Raw genomic sequence first — 17,804 nt, 5'->3', positions numbered from 1 at the left:
CCATTAAGGGCGTTATTACGCTCCAGAGGGAACCTCACACCAAGGGGAAAAGTGTCACTGAAATGAACTGACCAGGAGTGGTGTGTGAGTCAGTGTAAACAGTGAGCAGTAAAGGGTGACCCATTAGCACCAACTCTGAGCTTTGTACCACCAGCTCTACACTCACTTCCTGCCTCATGCCTCGCGGTCGGCATTGTCTTTCACTTTTATTACACTCCCTCGCTGCCGTTCTCAACCTATTTCCGACCGATAGCAGGTGTCCGTTTAGGACCTGCCCCTTTTTGAAACGGATTCCTGGGAGATCGGCGTCACTCGATGGGTTAGGCTTTTGCCCGAAACGTCGATTTCGCTGCTCCTTGGATGCCTGCCTGAACTGTTGTGCTCTTCCAGCGCCACTCATCCAGGGTAGGATTTACTGCCCATCCCTGATTACCCGACAGATCAGGGGGATGAGTTACTTTCCTGAACCCTTGAACTCCTCAGCACGGAGCTCCAGCCATGAGGCTGCTAGGGAAGGGGTTCCAGGACTTTGATCCAGCGCTAGCGAAGCTACAACGAGATCTTTACAACTCAGAAAGCTGGGATGATAGGAGGGGGATTCGCGGAGCTAGTTTACCGGTGTATCTGCTGCCTTTGCCCTTCTAGATGAATGCAAACAATCACTGGGCTGACTCTGGCAGGATCAGCGGGTGTATTCTGTGCGTAACTAGGAATTCGTTTTCAATCGGATAATTCACAATTAGAGAAATAAATCTTCATTACCAGACTGGGAGCTGTATCCAGGTCTGGACGATGCAAAGTCGGATTCCTAAACAGGGATCCCGCCCTGTGACGCTGACAGGAAACCTTGCCAACTGACTTGTACACACGCTGGTGACTGTCCTTCACTCCATATCCACCTTCAGCAGCAATGTTTTCTCTTTTCCTCCTTCAGCAGAAAAAGAAAAGACAACTGCACTCCAACTCTAGGAGAAGGAGGATCTATTTTCCGTTGACGTAAAATGAATGAACGGTGACGGCAGAGAATGAGGGTGATGATCAGCTCGTGGAGTGTGTGCGCGCGCGCGTTTGCCACAGCATTCCCTGGTAAGTCAGCAGTGTCTCCACCTCACGTCGTTATTCCCACCAAACTGGGAATGAAGGTGGGAGAATAAAAGCGAATGAGAAGCAGGAGCGCGTGTGGAACAGCGGCACGAAATTGCAGGTAGAACGAAGAGTGACACTACTGCTGGAACGAGATGCAGGATCGCCAAATCATAACAGGCTGCAACAGAAAGTTGAGCTGTCTGACCAGCAACACAACTCTGGTAAGAAGATGCAAGTGCGCACTTTTGACACAGCAAGCAGGCACCACTGGGATTCGAACCCAGGATCTCCTGTTTACTAGACAGGCGCTTTAACCATCTAAGCCATGGCGCCACAGCGCGCGCGGTTGGGCGCTGAGTGCACAGGTACAGTTCATTCACCACTTGAAGACAATGGCTCGTCAACGTGCTTTCCGTCTCGATCTTACTCAGTGAGAATTGCAAAGAAGAGAGAGTTCACGACTCAACATTCTCCACGCAAACGGCACGGAAAAACACAACCTGCTCTTGAATTCGATGTTTTCACCTCTTTAAACTGACAGGATAAAGAGGATGTGTCATCCTCTCTGGGCCCATTAAGGGCGTTATTACGCTCCAGAGGGAACCTCACACCAAGGGGAAAAGTGTCACTGAAATGAACTGACCAGGAGTGGTGTGTGAGTCAGTGTAAACAGTGAGCAGTAAAGGGTGACCCATTAGCACCAACTCTGAGCTTTGTACCACCAGCTCTACACTCACTTCCTGCCTCATGCCTCGCGGTCGGCATTGTCTTTCACTTTTATTACACTCCCTCGCTGCCGTTCTCAACCTATTTCCGACCGATAGCAGGTGTCCGTTTAGGACCTGCCCCTTTTTGAAACGGATTCCTGGGAGATCGGCGTCACTCGATGGGGTAGGCTTTTGCCCGAAACGTCGATTTCGCTGCTCCTTGGATGCCTGCCTGAACTGTTGTGCTCTTCCAGCGCCACTCATCCAGGGTAGGATTTACTGCCCATCCCTGATTACCCGACAGATCAGGGGGATGAGTTACTTTCCTGAACCCTTGAACTCCTCAGCACGGAGCTCCAGCCATGAGGCTGCTAGGGAAGGGGTTCCAGGACTTTGATCCAGCGCTAGCGAAGCTACAACGAGATCTTTACAACTCAGAAAGCTGAGATGATAGGAGGGGGATTCGCGGAGCTAGTTTACCGGTGTATCTGCTGCCTTTGCCCTTCTAGATGAATGCAAACAATCACTGGGCTGACTCTGGCAGGATCAGCGGGTGTATTCTGTGCGGAACTAGGAATTCGTTTTCAATCGGATAATTCACAATTAGAGAAATAAATCTTCATTACCAGACTGGGAGCTGTATCCAGGTCTGGACGATGCAAAGTCGGATTCCTAAACAGGGATCCCGCCCGGTGACGCTGACAGGAAACCTTGCCAACTGACTTGTACACACGCTGGTGACTGTCCTTCACTCCATATCCACCTTCAGCAGCAATGTTTTCTCTTTTCCTCCTTCAGCAGAAAAAGAAAAGACAACTGCACTCCAACTCTAGGAGAAGGAGGATCTATTTTCCGTTGGCGTAAAATGAATGAACGGTGACGGCAGAGAATGAGGGTGATGATCAGCTCGTGGAGTGTGTGCGCGCGCGCGTTTGCCACAGCATTCCCTGGTAAGTCAGCAGTGTCTCCACCTCACGTCGTTATTCCCACCAAACTGGGAATGAAGGTGGGAGAATAAAAGCGAATGAGAAGCAGGAGCGCGTGTGGAACAGCGGCACGAAATTGCAGGTAGAACGAAGAGTGACACTACTGCTGGAACGAGATGCAGGATCGCCAAATCATAACAGGCTGCAACAGAAAGTTGAGCTATCGGACCAGCAACACAACTCTGGTAAGAAGATGCAAGTGCGCACTTTTGACACAGCAAGCAGGCACCACTGGGATTCGAACCCAGGATCTCCTGTTTACTAGACAGGCGCTTTAACCATCTAAGCCATGGCGCCACAGCACACGCGGTTGGGCGCTGAGTGCACAGGTACAGTTCATTCACCACTTGAAGACAAGGGCTCGTCAACGTGCTTTCCGTCTCGATCTTGCTCAGTGAGAATTGCAAAGAAGAGAGAGTTCACGACTCAACATTCTCCACGCAAACGGCACGGAAAAACACAACCTGCTCTTGAATTCGATGTTTTCACCTCTTTAAACTGACAGGATAAAGAGGATGTGTCATCCTCTCTGGGCCCATTAAGGGCGTTATTACGCTCCAGAGGGAACCTCACACCAAGGGGAAAAGTGTCACTGAAATGAACTGACCAGGAGTGGTGTGTGAGTCAGTGTAAACAGTGAGCAGTAAAGGGTGACCCATTAGCACCAACTCTGAGCTTTGTACCACCAGCTCTACACTCACTTCCTGCCTCATGCCTCGCGGTCGGCATTGTCTTTCACTTTTATTACACTCCCTCGCTGCCGTTCTCAACCTATTTCCGACCGATAGCAGGTGTCCGTTTAGGACCTGCCCCTTTTTGAAACGGATTCCTGGGAGATCGGCGTCACTCGATGGGGTAGGCTTTTGCCCGAAACGTCGATTTCGCTGCTCCTTGGATGCCTGCCTGAACTGTTGTGCTCTTCCAGCGCCACTCATCCAGGGTAGGATTTACTGCCCATCCCTGATTACCCGACAGATCAGGGGGATGAGTTACTTTGCTGAACCCTTGAACTCCTCAGCACGGAGCTCCAGCCATGAGGCTGCTAGGGAAGGGGTTCCAGGACTTTGATCCAGCGCTAGCGAAGCGACAACGAGATCTTTACAACTCAGAAAGCTGGGATGATAGGAGGGGGATTCGCGGAGCTAGTTTACCGGTGTATCTGCTGCCTTTGCCCTTCTAGATGAATGCAAACAATCACTGGGCTGACTCTGGCAGGATCAGCGGGTGTATTCTGTGCGTAACTAGGAATTCGTTTTCAATCGGATAATTCACAATTAGAGAAATAAATCTTCATTACCAGACTGGGAGCTGTATCCAGGTCTGGACGATGCAAAGTCGGATTCCTAAACAGGGATCCCGCCCTGTGACGCTGACAGGAAACCTTGCCAACTGACTTGTACACACGCTGGTGACTGTCCTTCACTCCATATCCACCTTCAGCAGCAATGTTTTCTCTTTTCCTCCTTCAGCAGAAAAAGAAAAGACAACTGCACTCCAACTCTAGGAGAAGGAGGATTTATTTTCCGTTGGCGTAAAATGAATGAACGGTGACGGCAGAGAATGAGGGTGATGATCAGCTCGTGGAGTGTGTGCGCGCGCGCGTTTGCCACAGCATTCCCTGGTAAGTCAGCAGTGTCTCCACCTCACGTCGTTATTCCCACCAAACTGGGAATGAAGGTGGGAGAATAAAAGCGAATGAGAAGCAGGAGCACGTGTGGAACAGCGGCACGAAATTCCAGGTAGAACGAAGAGTGACACTACTGCTGGAACGAGATGCAGGATCGCCAAATCATAACAGGCTACAACAGAACGTTGAGCTGTCTGACCAGCAACACAACTGTGGTAAGAAGATGCAAGTGCGCACTGTTGGCACAGCAAGCAGGCACCACTGGGATTCGAACCCAGGATCTCCTGTTTACTAGACAGACGCTTTAACCATCTAAGCCATGGCGCCACAGCGCGCGCGGCTGGGCGCTGAGTGCACAGGTACAGTTTATTCACCACTTGAAGACAAGGGCTCGTCAACGTGCTTTCCGTCTCGATCTTACTCAGTGAGAATTGCAAAGAAGAGAGAGTTCACGACTCAACATTCTCCACGCAAACGGCACGGAAAAACACAACCTGCTCTTGAATTCGATGTTTTCACCTCTTTAAACTGACAGGATAAAGAGGATGTGTCATCCTCTCTGGGCCCATTAAGGGCGTTATTACGCTCCAGAGGGAACCTCACACCAAGGGGAAAAGTGTCACTGAAATGAACTGACCAGGAGTGGTGTGTGAGTCAGTGTAAACAGTGAGCAGTAAAGGGTGACCCATTAGCACCAACTCTGAGCTTTGTACCACCAGCTCTACACTCACTTCCTGCCTCATGCCTCGCGGTCGGCATTGTCTTTCACTTTTATTACACTCCCTCGCTGCCGTTCTCAACCTATTTCCGACCGATAGCAGGTGTCCGTTTAGGACCTGCCCCTTTTTGAAACGGATTCCTGGGAGATCGGCGTCACTCGATGGGGTAGGCTTTTGCCCGAAACGTCGATTTCGCTGCTCCTTGGATGCCTGCCTGAACTGTTGTGCTCTTCCAGCGCCACTCATCCAGGGTAGGATTTACTGCCCATCCCTGATTACCCGACAGATCAGGGGGATGAATTACTTTCCTGAACCCTTGAACTCCTCAGCACGGAGCTCCAGCCATGAGGCTGCTAGGGAAGGGGTTCCAGGACTTTGATCCAGCGCTAGCGAAGCTACAACGAGATCTTTACAACTCAGAAAGCTGAGATGATAGGAGGGGGATTCGCGGAGCTAGTTTACCGGTGTATCTGCTGCCTTTGCCCTTCTAGATGAATGCAAACAATCACTGGGCTGACTCTGGCAGATCCTGACGTGTGTATTCTGTGCGTAACTAGGAATTCGTTTTCAATCGGATAATTCACAATTAGAGAAATAAATCTTCATTACCAGACTGGGAGCTGTATCCAGGTCTGGACGATGCAAAGTCAGATTCCTAAACAGGGATCCCGCCCTGTGACGCTGACAGGAAACCTTGCCAACTGACTTGTACACACGCTGGTGACTGTCCTTCACTCCATATCCACCTTCAGCAGCAATGTTTTCTCTTTTCCTCCTTCAGCAGAAAAAGAAAAGACAACTGCACTCCAACTCTAGGAGAAGGAGGATCTATTTTCCGTTGGCGTAAAATGAATGAACGGTGACGGCAGAGAATGAGGGTGATGATCAGCTCGTGGAGTGTGTGCGCGCGCGCGTTTGCCACAGCATTCCCTGGTAAGTCAGCAGTGTCTCCACCTCACGTCGTTATTCCCACCAAACTGGGAATGAAGGTGGGAGAATAAAAGCGAATGAGAAGCAGGAGCGCGTGTGGAACAGCGGCACGAAATTGCAGGTAGAACGAAGAGTGACACTACTGCTGGAACGAGATTCAGGATCGCCAAATCATAACAGGCTGCAACAGAACGTTGAGCTGTCTGACCAGCAACACAACTCTGGTAAGAAGATGCAAGTGCGCACTTTTGACACAGCAAGCAGGCACCACTGGGATTCGAACCCAGGATCTCCTGTTTACTAGACAGGCGCGTTAACCATCTAAGCCATGGCGCCACAGCGCGCGCAGTTGGGCGCTGAGTGCACAGGTACAGTTCATTCACCACTTGAAGACAAGGGCTCGTCAACGTGCTTTCCGTCTCGATCTTACTCAGTGAGAATTGCAAAGAAGAGAGAGTTCACGACTCAACATTCTCCACGCAAACGGCACGGAAAAACACAACCTGCTCTTGAATTCGATGTTTTCACCTCTTTAAACTGACAGGATAAAGAGGATGTGTCATCCTCTCTGGGCCCATTAAGGGCGTTATTACGCTCCAGAGGGAACCTCACACCAAGGGGAAAAGTGTCACTGAAATGAACTGACCAGGAGTGGTGTGTGAGTCAGTGTAAACAGTGAGCAGTAAAGGGTGACCCATTAGCACCAACTCTGAGCTTTGTACCACCAGCTCTACACTCACTTCCTGCCTCATGCCTCGCGGTCGGCATTGTCTTTCACTTTTATTACACTCCCTCGCTGCCGTTCTCAACCTATTTCCGACCGATAGCAGGTGTCCGTTTAGGACCTGCCCCTTTTTGAAACGGATTCCTGGGAGATCGGCGTCACTCGATGGGGTAGGCTTTTGCCCGAAACGTCGATTTCGCTGCTCCTTGGATGCCTGCCTGAACTGTTGTGCTCTTCCAGCGCCACTCATCCAGGGTAGGATTTACTGCCCATCCCTGATTACCCGACAGATCAGGGGGATGAGTTACTTTCCTGAACCCTTGAACTCCTCAGCACGGAGCTCCAGCCATGAGGCTGCTAGGGAAGAGGTTCCAGGACTTTGATCCAGCGCTAGCGAAGCTACAACGAGATCTTTACAACTCAGAAAGCTGAGATGATAGGAGGGGGATTCGCGGAGCTAGTTTACCGGTGTATCTGCTGCCTTTGCCCTTCTAGATGAATGCAAACAATCACTGGGCTGACTCTGGCAGGATCAGCGGGTGTATTCTGTGCGTAACTAGGAATTCGTTTTCAATCGGATAATTCACAATTAGAGAAATAAATCTTCATTACCAGACTGGGAGCTGTATCCAGGTCTGGACGATGCAAAGTCGGATTCCTAAACAGGGATCCCGCCCTGTGACGCTGACAGGAAACCTTGCCAACTGACTTGTACACACGCTGGTGACTGTCCTTCACTCCATATCCACCTTCAGCAGCAATGTTTTCTCTTTTCCTCCTTCAGCAGAAAAAGAAAAGACAACTGCACTCCAACTCTAGGAGAAGGAGGATCTATTTTCCGTTGGCGTAAAATGAATGAACGGTGACGGCAGAGAATGAGGGTGATGATCAGCTCGTGGAGTGTGTGCGCGCGCGCGTTTGCCACAGCATTCCCTGGTAAGTCAGCAGTGTCTCCACCTCACGTCGTTATTCCCACCAAACTGGGAATGAAGGTGGGAGAATAAAAGCGAATGAGAAGCAGGAGCGCGTGTGGAACAGCGGCACGAAATTGCAGGTAGAACGAAGAGTGACACTACTGCTGGAACGAGATGCAGGATCGCCAAATCATAACAGGCTGCAACAGAACGTTGAGCTGTCTGACCAGCAACACAACTCTGGTAAGAAGATGCAAGTGCGCACTTTTGACACAGCAAGCAGGCACCACTGGGATTCGAACCCAGGATCTCCTGTTTACTAGATAGGTGCATTAACCATCTAAGCCATGGCGCCACAGCGCGTGCGGTTGGGCGCTGAGTGCACAGGTACAGTTCATTCACCACTTGAAGACAAGGGCTCGTCAACGTGCTTTCCGTCTCGATCTTGCTCAGTGAGAATTGCAAAGAAGAGAGAGTTCACGACTCAACATTCTCCACGCAAACGGCACGGAAAAACACAACCTGCTCTTGAATTCGATGTTTTCACCTCTTTAAACTGACAGGATAAAGAGGATGTGTCATCCTCTCTGGGCCCATTAAGGGCGTTATTACGCTCCAGAGGGAACCTCACACCAAGGGGAAAAGTGTCACTGAAATGAACTGACCAGGAGTGGTGTGTGAGTCAGTGTAAACAGTGAGCAGTAAAGGGTGACCCATTAGCACCAACTCTGAGCTTTGTACCACCAGCTCTACACTCACTTCCTGCCTCATGCCTCGCGGTCGGCATTGTCTTTCACTTTTATTACACTCCCTCGCTGCCGTTCTCAACCTATTTCCGACCGATAGCAGGTGTCCTTTTAGGACCTGCCCCTTTTTGAAACGGATTCCTGGGAGATCGGCGTCACTCGATGGGTTAGGCTTTTGCCCGAAACGTCGATTTCGCTGCTCCTTGGATGCCTGCCTGAACTGTTGTGCTCTTCCAGCGCCACTCATCCAGGGTAGGATTTACTGCCCATCCCTGATTACCCGACAGATCAGGGGGATGAGTTACTTTCCTGAACCCTTGAACTCCTCAGCACGGAGCTCCAGCCATGAGGCTGCTAGGGAAGGGGTTCCAGGACTTTGATCCAGCGCTAGCGAAGCTACAACGAGATCTTTACAACTCAGAAAGCTGGGATGATAGGAGGGGGATTCGCGGAGCTAGTTTACCGGTGTATCTGCTGCCTTTGCCCTTCTAGATGAATGCAAACAATCACTGGGCTGACTCTGGCAGGATCAGCGGGTGTATTCTGTGCGTAACTAGGAATTCGTTTTCAATCGGATAATTCACAATTAGAGAAATAAATCTTCATTACCAGACTGGGAGCTGTATCCAGGTCTGGACGATGCAAAGTCGGATTCCTAAACAGGGATCCCGCCCTGTGACGCTGACAGGAAACCTTGCCAACTGACTTGTACACACGCTGGTGACTGTCCTTCACTCCATATCCACCTTCAGCAGCAATGTTTTCTCTTTTCCTCCTTCAGCAGAAAAAGAAAAGACAACTGCACTCCAACTCTAGGAGAAGGAGGATCTATTTTCCGTTGACGTAAAATGAATGAACGGTGACGGCAGAGAATGAGGGTGATGATCAGCTCGTGGAGTGTGTGCGCGCGCGCGTTTGCCACAGCATTCCCTGGTAAGTCAGCAGTGTCTCCACCTCACGTCGTTATTCCCACCAAACTGGGAATGAAGGTGGGAGAATAAAAGCGAATGAGAAGCAGGAGCGCGTGTGGAACAGCGGCACGAAATTGCAGGTAGAACGAAGAGTGACACTACTGCTGGAACGAGATGCAGGATCGCCAAATCATAACAGGCTGCAACAGAAAGTTGAGCTGTCTGACCAGCAACACAACTCTGGTAAGAAGATGCAAGTGCGCACTTTTGACACAGCAAGCAGGCACCACTGGGATTCGAACCCAGGATCTCCTGTTTACTAGACAGGCGCGTTAACCATCTAAGCCATGGCGCCACAGCGCGCGCGGTTGGGCGCTGAGTGCACAGGTACAGTTCATTCACCACTTGAAGACAAGGGCTCGTCAACGTGCTTTCCGTCTCGATCTTGCTCAGTGAGAATTGCAAAGAAGAGAGAGTTCACGACTCAACATTCTCCACGCAAACGGCACGGAAAAACACAACCTGCTCTTGAATTCGATGTTTTCACCTCTTTAAACTGACAGGATAAAGAGGATGTGTCATCCTCTCTGGGCCCATTAAGGGCGTTATTACGCTCCAGAGGGAACCTCACACCAAGGGGAAAAGTGTCACTGAAATGAACTGACCAGGAGTGGTGTGTGAGTCAGTGTAAACAGTGAGCAGTAAAGGGTGACCCATTAGCACCAACTCTGAGCTTTGTACCACCAGCTCTACACTCACTTCCTGCCTCATGCCTCGCGGTCGGCATTGTCTTTCACTTTTATTACACTCCCTCGCTGCCGTTCTCAACCTATTTCCGACCGATAGCAGGTGTCCGTTTAGGACCTGCCCCTTTTTGAAACGGATTCCTGGGAGATCGGCGTCACTCGATGGGGTAGGCTTTTGCCCGAAACGTCGATTTCGCTGCTCCTTGGATGCCTGCCTGAACTGTTGTGCTCTTCCAGCGCCACTCATCCAGGGTAGGATTTACTGCCCATCCCTGATTACCCGACAGATCAGGGGGATGAGTTACTTTCCTGAACCCTTGAACTCCTCAGCACGGAGCTCCAGCCATGAGGCTGCTAGGGAAGGGGTTCCAGGACTTTGATCCAGCGCTAGCGAAGCTACAACGAGATCTTTACAACTCAGAAAGCTGGGATGATAGGAGGGGGATTCGCGGAGCTAGTTTACCGGTGTATCTGCTGCCTTTGCCCTTCTAGATGAATGCAAACAATCACTGGGCTGACTCTGGCAGGATCAGCGGGTGTATTCTGTGCGTAACTAGGAATTCGTTTTCAATCGGATAATTCACAATTAGAGAAATAAATCTTCATTACCAGACTGGGAGCTGTATCCAGGTCTGGACGATGCAAAGTCGGATTCCTAAACAGGGATCCCGCCCGGTGACGCTGACAGGAAACCTTGCCAACTGACTTGTACACACGCTGGTGACTGTCCTTCACTCCATATCCACCTTCAGCAGCAATGTTTTCTCTTTTCCTCCTTCAGCAGAAAAAGAAAAGACAACTGCACTCCAACTCTAGGAGAAGGAGGATCTATTTTCCGTTGGCGTAAAATGAATGAACGGTGACGGCAGAGAATGAGGGTGATGATCAGCTCGTGGAGTGTGTGCGCGCGCGCGTTTGCCACAGCATTCCCTGGTAAGTCAGCAGTGTCTCCACCTCACGTCGTTATTCCCACCAAACTGGGAATGAAGGTGGGAGAATAAAAGCGAATGAGAAGCAGGAGCGCGTGTGGAACAGCGGCACGAAATTGCAGGTAGAACGAAGAGTGACACTACTGCTGGAACGAGATGCAGGATCGCCAAATCATAACAGGCTGCAACAGAACGTTGAGCTGTCTGACCAGCAACACAACTGTGGTAAGAAGATGCAAGTGCGCACTGTTGGCACAGCAAGCAGGCACCACTGGGATTCGAACCCAGGATCTCCTGTTTACTAGACAGGCGCTTTAACCATCTAAGCCATGGCGCCACAGCGTGCACGGTTGGGCGCTGAGTGCACAGGTACAGTTCATTCACCACTTGAAGACAAGGGCTCGTCAACGTGCTTTCCGTCTCGATCTTGCTCAGTGAGAATTGCAAAGAAGAGAGAGTTCACGACTCAACATTCTCCACGCAAACGGCACGGAAAAACACAACCTGCTCTTGAATTCGATGTTTTCACCTCTTTAAACTGACAGGATAAAGAGGATGTGTCATCCTCTCTGGGCCCATTAAGGGCGTTATTACGCTCCAGAGGGAACCTCACACCAAGGGGAAAAGTGTCACTGAAATGAACTGACCAGGAGTGGTGTGTGAGTCAGTGTAAACAGTGAGCAGTAAAGGGTGACCCATTAGCACCAACTCTGAGCTTTGTACCACCAGCTCTACACTCACTTCCTGCCTCATGCCTCGCGGTCGGCATTGTCTTTCACTTTTATTACACTCCCTCGCTGCCGTTCTCAACCTATTTCCGACCGATAGCAGGTGTCCGTTTAGGACCTGCCCCTTTTTGAAACGGATTCCTGGGAGATCGGCGTCACTCGATGGGGTAGGCTTTTGCCCGAAACGTCGATTTCGCTGCTCCTTGGATGCCTGCCTGAACTGTTGTGCTCTTCCAGCGCCACTCATCCAGGGTAGGATTTACTGCCCATCCCTGATTACCCGACAGATCAGGGGGATGAGTTACTTTCCTGAACCCTTGAACTCCTCAGCACGGAGCTCCAGCCATGAGGCTGCTAGGGAAGGGGTTCCAGGACTTTGATCCAGCGCTAGCGAAGCTACAACGAGATCTTTAAAACTCAGAAAGCTGGGATGATAGGAGGGGGATTCGCGGAGCTAGTTTACCGGTGTATCTGCTGCCTTTGCCCTTCTAGATGAATGCAAACAATCACTGGGCTGACTCTGGCAGGATCAGCGGGTGTATTCTGTGCGTAACTAGGAATTCGTTTTCAATCGGATAATTCACAATTAGAGAAATAAATCTTCATTACCAGGCTGGGAGCTGTATCCAGGTCTGGACGATGCAAAGTCGGATTCCTAAACAGGGATCCCGCCCTGTGACGCTGACAGGAAACCTTGCCAACTGACTTGTACACACGCTGGTGACTGTCCTTCACTCCATATCCACCTTCAGCAGCAATGTTTTCTCTTTTCCTCCTTCAGCAGAAAAAGAAAAGACAACTGCACTCCAACTCTAGGAGAAGGAGGATTTATTTTCCGTTGGCGTAAAATGAATGAACGGTGACGGCAGAGAATGAGGGTGATGATCAGCTCGTGGAGTGTGTGCGCGCGCGCGTTTGCCACAGCATTCCCTGGTAAGTCAGCAGTGTCTCCACCTCACGTCGTTATTCCCACCAAACTGGGAATGAAGGTGGGAGAATAAAAGCGAATGAGAAGCAGGAGCGCGTGTGGAACAGCGGCACGAAATTCCAGGTAGAACGAAGAGTGACACTACTGCTGGAACGAGATGCAGGATCGCCAAATCATAACAGGCTGCAACAGAACGTTGAGCTGTCTGACCAGCAACACAACTGTGGTAAGAAGATGCAAGTGCGCACTGTTGGCACAGCAAGCAGGCACCACTGGGATTCGAACCCAGGATCTCCTGTTTACTAGACAGGCGCTTTAACCATCTAAGCCATGGCGCCACAGCGCGCGCGGTTGGGCGCTGAGTGCACAGGTACAGTTCATTCACCACTTGAAGACAAGGGCTCGTCAACGTGCTTTCCGTCTCGATCTTGCTCAGTGAGAATTGCAAAGAAGAGAGAGTTCACGACTCAACATTCTCCACGCAAACGGCACGGAAAAACACAACCTGCTCTTGAATTCGATGTTTTCACCTCTTTAAACTGACAGGATAAAGAGGATGTGTCATCCTCTCTGGGCCCATTAAGGGCGTTATTACGCTCCAGAGGGAACATCACACCAAGGGGAAAAGTGTCACTGAAATGAACTGACCAGGAGTGGTTTGTGAGTCAGTGTAAACAGTGAGCAGTAAAGGGTGACCCATTAGCACCAACTCTGAGCTTTGTACCACCAGCTCTACACTCACTTCCTGCCTCATGCCTCGCGGTCGGCATTGTCTTTCACTTTTATTACACTCCCTCGCTGCCGTTCTCAACCTATTTCCGACCGATAGCAGGTGTCCGTTTAGGACCTGCCCCTTTTTGAAACGGATTCCTGGGAGATCGGCGTCACTCGATGGGGTAGGCTTTTGCCCGAAACGTCGATTTCGCTGCTCCTTGGATGCCTGCCTGAACTGTTGTGCTCTTCCAGCGCCACTCATCCAGGGTAGGATTTACTGCCCATCCCTGATTACCCGACAGATCAGGGGGATGAGTTACTTTCCTGAACCCTTGAACTCCTCAGCACGGAGCTCCAGCCATGAGGCTGCTAGGGAAGGGGTTCCAGGACTTTGATCCAGCGCTAGCGAAGCTACAACGAGATCTTTACAACTCAGAAAGCTGGGATGATAGGAGGGGGATTCGCGGAGCTAGTTTACCGGTGTATCTGCTGCCTTTGCCCTTCTAGATGAATGCAAACAATCACTGGGCTGACTCTGGCAGGATCAGCGGGTGTATTCTGTGCGTAACTAGGAATTCGTTTTCAATCGGATAATTCACAATTAGAGAAATAAATCTTCATTACCAGACTGGGAGCTGTATCCAGGTCTGGACGATGCAAAGTCGGATTCCTAAACAGGGATCCCGCCCTGTGACGCTGACAGGAAACCTTGCCAACTGACTTGTACACACGCTGGTGACTGTCCTTCACTCCATATCCACCTTCAGCAGCAATGTTTTCTCTTTTCCTCCTTCAGCAGAAAAAGAAAAGACAACTGCACTCCAACTCTAGGAGAAGGAGGATTTATTTTCCGTTGGCGTAAAATGAATGAACGGTGACGGCAGAGAATGAGGGTGATGATCAGCTCGTGGAGTGTGTGCGCGCGCGCGTTTGCCACAGCATTCCCTGGTAAGTCAGCAGTGTCTCCACCTCACGTCGTTATTCCCACCAAACTGGGAATGAAGGTGGGAGAATAAAAGCGAATGAGAAGCAGGAGCGCGTGTGGAACAGCGGCACGAAATTGCAGGTAGAACGAAGAGTGACACTACTGCTGGAACGAGATGCAGGATCGCCAAATCATAACAGGCTGCAACAGAACGTTGAGCTGTCTGACCAGCAACACAACTGTGGTAAGAAGATGCAAGTGCGCACTGTTGGCACAGCAAGCAGGCACCACTGGGATTCGAACCCAGGATCTCCTGTTTACTAGACAGGTGCTTTAACCATCTAAGCCATGGCGCCACAGCGCGCGCGGCTGGGCGCTGAGTGCACAGGTACAGTTCATTCACCACTTGAAGACAAGGGCTCGTCAACGTGCTTTCCGTCTCGATCTTGCTCAGTGAGAATTGCAAAGAAGAGAGAGTTCACGACTCAACATTCTCCACGCAAACGGCACGGAAAAACACAACCTGCTCTTGAATTCGATGTTTTCACCTCTTTAAACTGACAGGATAAAGAGGATGTGTCATCCTCTCTGGGCCCATTAAGGGCGTTATTACGCTCCAGAGGGAACCTCAGACCAAGGGGAAAAGTGTCACTGAAATGAACTGACCAGGAGTGGTGTGTGAGTCAGTGTAAACAGTGAGCAGTAAAGGGTGACCCATTAGCACCAACTCTGAGCTTTGTACCACCAGCTCTACACTCACTTCCTGCCTCATGCCTCGCGGTCGGCATTGTCTTTCACTTTTATTACACTCCCTCGCTGCCGTTCTCAACCTATTTCCGACCGATAGCAGGTGTCCGTTTAGGACCTGCCCCTTTTTGAAACGGATTCCTGGGAGATCGGCGTCACTCGATGGGGTAGGCTTTTGCCCGAAACGTCGATTTCGCTGCTCCTTGGATGCCTGCCTGAACTGTTGTGCTCTTCCAGCGCCACTCATCCAGGGTAGGATTTACTGCCCATCCCTGATTACCCGACAGATCAGGGGGATGAGTTACTTTCCTGAACCCTTGAACTCCTCAGCACGGAGCTCCAGCCATGAGGCTGCTAGGGAAGGGGTTCCAGGACTTTGATCCAGCGCTAGCGAAGCTACAACGAGATCTTTACAACTCAGAAAGCTGAGATGATAGGAGGGGGATTCGCGGAGCTAGTTTACCGGTGTATCTGCTGCCTTTGCCCTTCTAGATGAATGCAAACAATCACTGGGCTGACTCTGGCAGGATCAGCGGGTGTATTCTGTGCGTAACTAGGAATTCGTTTTCAATCGGATAATTCACAATTAGAGAAATAAATCTTCATTACCAGACTGGGAGCTGTATCCAGGTCTGGACGATGCAAAGTCGGATTCCTAAACAGGGATCCCGCCCTGTGACGCTGACAGGAAACCTTGCCAACTGACTTGTACACACGCTGGTGACTGTCCTTCACTCCATATCCACCTTCAGCAGCAATGTTTTCTCTTTTCCTCCTTCAGCAGAAAAAGAAAAGACAACTGCACTCCAACTCTAGGAGAAGGAGGATCTATTTTCCGTTGGCGTAAAATGAATGAACGGTGACGGCAGAGAATGAGGGTGATGATCAGCTCGTGGAGTGTGTGCGCGCGCGCGTTTGCCACAGCATTCCCTGGTAAGTCAGCAGTGTCTCCACCTCACGTCGTTATTCCCACCAAACTGGGAATGAAGGTGGGAGAATAAAAGCGAATGAGAAGCAGGAGCGCGTGTGGAACAGCGGCACGAAATTGCAGGTAGAACGAAGAGTGACATGACTGCTGGAACGAGATGCAGGATCGCCAAATCATAACAGGCTGCAACAGAACGTTGAGCTGTCTGACCAGCAACACAACCGTGGTAAGAAGATGCAAGTGCGCACTGTTGGCACAGCAAGCAGGCACCACTGGGATTCGAACCCAGGATCTCCTGTTTACTAGACAGGCGCTTTAACCATCTAAGCCATGGCGCCACAGTGCGCGCGCGGCTGGGCGCTGAGTGCACAGGTACAGTTCATTCACCACTTGAAGACAAGGGCTCGTCAACGTGCTTTCCGTCTCGATCTTGCTCAGTGAGAATTGCAAAGAAGAGAGAGTTCACGACTCAACATTCTCCACGCAAACGGCACGGAAAAACACAACCTGCTCTTGAATTCGATGTTTTCACCTCTTTAAACTGACAGGATAAAGAGGATGTGTCATCCTCTCTGGGCCCATTAAGGGCGTTATTACGCTCCAGAGGGAACCTCACACCAAGGGGAAAAGTGTCACTGAAATGAACTGACCAGGAGTGGTGTGTGAGTCAGTGTAAACAGTGAGCAGTAAAGGGTGACCCATTAGCACCAACTCTGAGCTTTGTACCACCAGCTCTACACTCACTTCCTGCCTCATGCCTCGCGGTCGGCATTGTCTTTCACTTTTATTACACTCCCTCGCTGCCGTTCTCAACCTATTTCCGACCGATAGCAGGTGTCCGTTTAGGACCTGCCCCTTTTTGAAACGGATTCCTGGGAGATCGGCGTCACTCGATGGGGTAGGCTTTTGCCCGAAACGTCGATTTCGCTGCTCCTTGGATGCCTGCCTGAACTGTTGTGCTCTTCCAGCGCCACTCATCCAGGGTAGGATTTACTGCCCATCCCTGATTACCCGACAGATCAGGGGGATGAGTTACTTTGCTGAACCCTTGAACTCCTCAGCACGGAGCTCCAGCCATGAGGCTGCTAGGGAAGGGGTTCCAGGACTTTGATCCAGCGCTAGCGAAGCTACAACGAGATCTTTACAACTCAGAAAGCTGGGATGATAGGAGGGGGATTCGCGGAGCTAGTTTACCGGTGTATCTGCTGCCTTTGCCCTTCTAGATGAATGCAAACAATCACTGGGCTGACTCTGGCAGGATCAGCGGGTGTATTCTGTGCGTAACTAGGAATTCGTTTTCAATCGGATAATTCACAATTAGAGAAATAAATCTTCATTACCAGACTGGGAGCTGTATCCAGGTCTGGACGATGCAAAGTCGGATTCCTAAACAGGGATCCCGCCCTGTGACGCTGACAGGAAACCTTGCCAACTGACTTGTACACACGCTGGTGACTGTCCTTCACTCCATATCCACCTTCAGCAGCAATGTTTTCTCTTTTCCTCCTTCAGCAGAAAAAGAAAAGACAACTGCACTCCAACTCTAGGAGAAGGAGGATTTATTTTCCGTTGGCGTAAAATGAATGAACGGTGACGGCAGAGAATGAGGGTGATGATCAGCTCGTGGAGTGTGTGCGCGCGCGCGTTTGCCACAGCATTCCCTGGTAAGTCAGCAGTGTCTCCACCTCACGTCGTTATTCCCACCAAACTGGGAATGAAGGTGGGAGAATAAAAGCGAATGAGAAGCAGGAGCGCGTGTGGAACAGCGGCACGAAATTGCAGGTAGAACAAAGAGTGACATGTCTGCTG

The 17,804-nt window shown here is 50.6% G+C and overlaps 10 non-coding genes across 10 annotated transcripts; all 10 read right to left on the bottom strand.

Annotated features, from left to right (window-relative positions):
- Positions 1–1,345: 1,345 nt before the first annotated feature.
- trnat-agu (transfer RNA threonine (anticodon AGU)) lies at positions 1,346–1,419 on the bottom strand. The gene has a single exon. It is a non-coding gene; the product is annotated as a tRNA-Thr (tRNA).
- A 1,583-nt stretch (positions 1,420–3,002) lies between these two features.
- On the bottom strand, positions 3,003–3,076 carry trnat-agu (transfer RNA threonine (anticodon AGU)). Its single transcript has one exon. It is a non-coding gene; the product is annotated as a tRNA-Thr (tRNA).
- A 1,583-nt stretch (positions 3,077–4,659) lies between these two features.
- trnat-agu (transfer RNA threonine (anticodon AGU)) lies at positions 4,660–4,733 on the bottom strand. Its single transcript has one exon. It is a non-coding gene; the product is annotated as a tRNA-Thr (tRNA).
- A 1,584-nt stretch (positions 4,734–6,317) lies between these two features.
- Positions 6,318–6,391, bottom strand: trnat-agu (transfer RNA threonine (anticodon AGU)). The gene has a single exon. It is a non-coding gene; the product is annotated as a tRNA-Thr (tRNA).
- A 1,583-nt stretch (positions 6,392–7,974) lies between these two features.
- On the bottom strand, positions 7,975–8,048 carry trnat-agu (transfer RNA threonine (anticodon AGU)). The gene has a single exon. It is a non-coding gene; the product is annotated as a tRNA-Thr (tRNA).
- Positions 8,049–9,631: 1,583 nt separating this feature from the next.
- Positions 9,632–9,705, bottom strand: trnat-agu (transfer RNA threonine (anticodon AGU)). Its single transcript has one exon. It is a non-coding gene; the product is annotated as a tRNA-Thr (tRNA).
- A 1,583-nt stretch (positions 9,706–11,288) lies between these two features.
- On the bottom strand, positions 11,289–11,362 carry trnat-agu (transfer RNA threonine (anticodon AGU)). Its single transcript has one exon. It is a non-coding gene; the product is annotated as a tRNA-Thr (tRNA).
- Positions 11,363–12,945: 1,583 nt separating this feature from the next.
- On the bottom strand, positions 12,946–13,019 carry trnat-agu (transfer RNA threonine (anticodon AGU)). The gene has a single exon. It is a non-coding gene; the product is annotated as a tRNA-Thr (tRNA).
- Positions 13,020–14,602: 1,583 nt separating this feature from the next.
- trnat-agu (transfer RNA threonine (anticodon AGU)) lies at positions 14,603–14,676 on the bottom strand. Its single transcript has one exon. It is a non-coding gene; the product is annotated as a tRNA-Thr (tRNA).
- A 1,583-nt stretch (positions 14,677–16,259) lies between these two features.
- On the bottom strand, positions 16,260–16,333 carry trnat-agu (transfer RNA threonine (anticodon AGU)). Its single transcript has one exon. It is a non-coding gene; the product is annotated as a tRNA-Thr (tRNA).
- Positions 16,334–17,804: the final 1,471 nt, after the last annotated feature.

Source organism: Chiloscyllium punctatum, chromosome 45 (genome assembly GCF_047496795.1).
Source record: "Chiloscyllium punctatum isolate Juve2018m chromosome 45, sChiPun1.3, whole genome shotgun sequence".
NCBI classification, from domain to species: domain Eukaryota; kingdom Metazoa; phylum Chordata; class Chondrichthyes; order Orectolobiformes; family Hemiscylliidae; genus Chiloscyllium; species Chiloscyllium punctatum.
The sequence above is the reverse complement of the archived record's forward strand: the minus strand, read 5'-3'. Positions and strand labels throughout refer to the sequence as shown.